The 4,690-nt window shown below is 50.0% G+C and overlaps 1 pseudogene across 1 annotated transcript; it reads left to right on the top strand.

Moving 5' to 3' along the window:
* The first annotated feature begins 1,035 nt into the window (after positions 1–1,035).
* LOC309974492 (EKC/KEOPS complex subunit TPRKB-like) lies at positions 1,036–1,564 on the top strand (annotated as a pseudogene). Its single transcript has one exon. The product of its transcript is annotated as an EKC/KEOPS complex subunit TPRKB-like (transcript).
* Positions 1,565–4,690: the final 3,126 nt, after the last annotated feature.

The following is a 4,690-nucleotide window of genomic DNA, read 5'->3' as shown; positions in this document are numbered from 1 at the left end:
CCGAGCCCACATCAAGCAACCTGGAGTGAGTCCAGGTTTAACTGGGGAGGCTGAAGAACGTTTTTTATTTGATATCATATCACTTTAGGATCAGGCAACTCCCAAACAGATTTCCTCTGTGATGAAATATCTTTTTTCCTTTAAAAAGTTGCAATTGCTTAGTAAAGATTACTCAGCTAGTCCTTACCATAACCCATGAAGACAATATGTATTTTTAGTTTTTGTCTTAACAGCAAGGAAACTCACTCAAAGATGGAAAATGATTTCACTAAGGCCATCCAGTGAGTCAGGCCCAGCACCGAGCTGGACAAATTAGGCATCCCAGGTCTCAGCTATCAAACTTCTAGGTCCTGCTAATAATCTGAGACAAAAGAGAAGCACTCTTACGGCATCTTTGGAAAGTAATTTTTTTTTTTTTTTTTTTTGCGGTACGCGGGCCTCTCACTATCGCGGCCTCTCTCGTTGCGGAGCACAGGCTCCGGACGCGCAGGCCCAGCGGCCATGGCTCACGGGCCCAGCCGCTCCGCGGCATGTGGGATCCTCCCGGACCGGGGCACGAACCCGTTCCCCTGCATCGCGGCAGGCGGACTCTCAATCACTGCGCCACCAGGGAAGCCCTGGAAAGTAATTTTAATGCCAAGTTTTGTGATTAGACTACATGGCACCCTTTCCCGTGGAAAAGCTCTACTCAGCACCCTGGTAAGGAGGACAGGACAGGAGGGGACAGGTGTGACGAACAGAGCACAACACACAGGATGCAGTAGCTGCTCAATAAAAGAAAGGGCCCCTGGCAGTCCCGGCACCCATTTTCTAGACAACGGATGTGATTCTCGGCGTCCTCGTTTATCGAGCACCTCACGAGGCCCGGCCCTGGGATGCAGCCCGGCAATGATCGGCTTAGTCTCTCTCTGATGTATCAGCTGACGATACATCATCCTGATAAGGCCGCGACTCACCAAAGCTGTGACAGAGGAGCTCATAGAATAGGGAGCTAGTCCTGGGTTCTGGGCGCGCTGAATCCTGCTTATCGATGAAATGCAGTTAACACAACAGCTGGACCTATTTCCCGAATACAGGGTGACGCTTCTGTTATTTAAAGATGTAAAAAATGCTGGAGACTTGAGAAAAAAGGCCCTGGAAGGTGCCATTGACGGCTCATTAATAAATCCTACAGTGATTGTCGATGCATTTCAGATACTTGTGGCAGCAAACAAAGCAGTTCACCTCTACAAACTGGGAAGAATGAAGACAAGAACTCTATCTACTGAAATTATTTTCAGTCTTTCCCCAAATTACAGTATTTCAGAGGCCTTGAAAAAAATCTGGTATCTCGGCAAATGACACTTCATCTCTGATTGCTTACAGTGAAGAGGGAGAAAAACAAATAACTCAAGAAGACCTAACATCTCAGGTAGAAGGTCATCAAGTTTCTCTCAAAAATCTCCCTGAAACAACAAATATTACGGAAGTCAAAAAGATATATAAACTCTCTTCACAAGAAGCAAGTATTGGGACATTATTGGATGGTATCATTTGCTGAATGTCAACAAAAGATGCTTTGTGAAATGACAGAAATATTAAAATTTTTCAGCAATTATAAAAAAAAAAGGCCCCCTGCTGCTGCCCTGCCCACCAGTCTCTCTCCTCCCGGGGCGTCCCCCGCAGCGAGGCTGGACTCCAGGGGTGACAGTCCCCCCCACCCAGTCTATCTTCAACACTGACCTGACCTCATCCTGGTCCAGCTCCTATGCAGCAACGAGTGAGCCAAGCATTCGGGCTGTGCTTTGTAAGTCTCCATGCTGAGGCTGCTACCCACATGTGTATTTTTCTCCTAACTACACATGTGAGAATCTAGTTCTGCCTAAGGGGCTTAGTTATTAATTCACTCAGAAAAACAAAAACAAAAAACTACATTGTCAGCAGAGCACTCTTACATCAAGAGGCTGAATTCCCCAAGCTCTGCCCAAACCAGTAGCATCTCACACACAGCTAGAAAGTCTGCCTCAGGTTAAATGTCACTGATCATCGCGGCAGGGATTCTAATCCTTCTCATTTCTTTTTTTAAATCCTTTTTTTTGGGGCCACGCAGCATGTGGGATCTTAATTCCCCAACCAGGGATCGAACCCGTGCCCCCTGGATTGGAAGCGTGGAGTCTTACCCACTGGACCGCCAGGGAAGTCCTGTAAATTCTATTTTTTTTTTTTTTTTTTGCGGTACGCGGGCCTCTCACTGTTGTGGCCTCTCCCGTCGCGGAGCACAGGCTCCGGACGCGCAGGCTCAGCGGCCATGGCTCACGGGCCCAGCCGCTCCACGGCATATGGGATCTTCCCAGACCGGGGCACGAACCCATGTCCCCTGCATCAGCAGGCGGACTCTCAACCACTGCGCCACCAGGGAAGCCCTGTAAATTCTATTTTAACGGCACACACATCTCTCTAGGTCAGACTCTTACAGATGCTGTGACAATGGCAATATGTGTATAATGAAGATACTCCCCAAGTTATTTTATGGCCTATTTCTTTTAAATGAGGTAGTTCTTTCATTCTATGCCATGTTGTTTAGAAACAGGATTGTATCTGTGCCTCTTTTTAAAGTTCAGTAGGTCTCTTGCTTAGAAAAGAAGATATTACATAATCACTAAAAGAAGAAAGTTTAGTTCTTCAGTTCAGAATCCCTGAATTTTAATATAACAATAAGGTGAGTAGCTTCTCCCTTCTGAACAGAAGAGTAAAAAAACCTCTGTGGTACTTTTTTAAAAAATGGACATATTTCTTACTTTTAAAAAACGCGCTCTGGTGTTTGAGGAAAATAATAGATTGTGAATTTCCCCATTTAATTTTAATACAGTTTCATAAACTAACGAAAAGCATTGTGATTACTTTTAGAGCGAAACAGGATTAGGAATGTACACTACAGGCTCAAGGTTAGAAAGTATTCTGCTAAAACAGCACCACGTGAGCCGCTAATATTACCAGCACGACGCCGACCAGGCGCGGGTCTGAGCCTCACCAGCCTCCAGGGGACACAGAGCAATGAACAGCCACCCCTAACCCAAGGCGGCAGTGCGGGCCTTCAAGTAGGCGGTGCTGCCCCCTGCCCCCCGCCGCTGCCCTTGGACCACAGCCCTCGCCTTCCCCGCGCTCACAGGCCATCGCTGGGGCTTGTGCAAACCCAGGCCTCCCAGCGGGGCGGGGAGGCGGGAAGCTCCTCCCCCAGGGCCCAGCTGGACCCCACTGGCCCCTTGATCTCCCGCCTCTCGGAGGGGACTGGAGCTTCACCTCTGCTCACTCCTCGCGAGTTCGTCCCAGCGCAGTCCTGGGCCAGTTCCCACTCCGTAGCCCGTGCCTGAGCATCTGAGGCCCTACCAGAGCTGCTCTCGCTGCCCAGAGCGCACGCCCGTCCGTCTTCATCGTCCCTCTCAGAGCCCTCTTAGCAAATGCAACACACCCCAAACCGGAGCCCACGTGCTCCCCCCTCCCAGCCTGCTCCTGCCGGGGTTGGGGGAGGCGCCTCATGCACCCCCAGGACGAGCCGCTGGCAGAGGTGCCACCCGACACCATCCACGAGCTGCGGGCCCCCATCTCCGCCGAGGAGGCCGTCGGGATACACATCACGGTGGACGCCTGGGGACCACCCAACTCCTGACCTGTTTCCCTCCTGCGAGGTGCTCCTCCCTCCTCGTCCTCTTGCCTCCCCGTGGCCAGGGCGCAGCCTCAGGATAAAGTCCAACCCCTGACCACGGGCCGGGGTCCACAGTCACTCTCCCTGCCGCCGGAGATGCTCACGTCGGGTCTCACCCCGGTTCATACCCTCGCCTGCCCCTCTTTCCTCCGGGACTTTCCCCTGCTGGTCCCATTCAGGATGGGCATCTCCTCTTCCAGCAAAATTTCTCTAACCCCGTTGCCCAAGCCCAGGCCCGGGCGAGGTGCCTTTCTGGGACCCACCACGCGACGCTTACCCGGTTACCCAGGTCGTAGCCGCCACCCTACCACACGAGACCCACTTTGTCGTCATTCTCCTCCACTAGACTGTGGTGAAAAGTGGATCTGAGTCCTGATCTGCTTGGGCCCTATTTCCCTTCTCTCCCCTGTACCTGCCTTTCTCTGGGGCATCTGCACATTTCCCATTTCTCCTGTGTCTGAGGAAGGACGAGCTAAGCCTGCTCGCGCCCTGCTATCTGCAAAGTAAACAGTAGGTGCCAATAAAGCCTGCACAGCGCCTCACTGCTCTGTTTCCACTGGCTCGACTCTTGCTTCCTGAGCGTGAATAAAATGAAATGGGTTCGTTTGCTTATGGCATCCTCTCAAATGTTGTGGTGCCCTTATAAAAACAGCACATATTTAGTGTTTTTTTAAAAAAATCTGACAAATGCAAGTGAGAGAACAAAAATCATCCACAATTCTAATTAAAAGTTGAAAATACTTTTATAGTTATTTTTCAAATTGTGAGTTTCTTTGCTTTTTATTATGGCTGTATGCTATGAGTACTCTGTTCAACATTCTTGCCTATTCACGTGCATTGACATCTTTTCTGTTGATTTCCAATCTGAGGCTAAAGAAAAGGCAGTCTTGAGGTCTTCCCTTGGCTGTGTGGAGAGCTCCTTACGTAACTAGGGGAAGACACTCACTTCAGTAGTTGTGAGGGTACCATCAGAAAATAACCGACTTCCTGGGCTTCCTTGGTGGTGCA

Source organism: Leucopleurus acutus (genome assembly GCF_964270905.1).
Source record: "Leucopleurus acutus genome assembly, chromosome: 17".
In the NCBI taxonomy this organism is placed as follows: Eukaryota; Metazoa; Chordata; class Mammalia; order Artiodactyla; family Delphinidae; genus Leucopleurus; species Leucopleurus acutus.
This window is presented reverse-complemented; position numbering and strand designations above follow the sequence as displayed.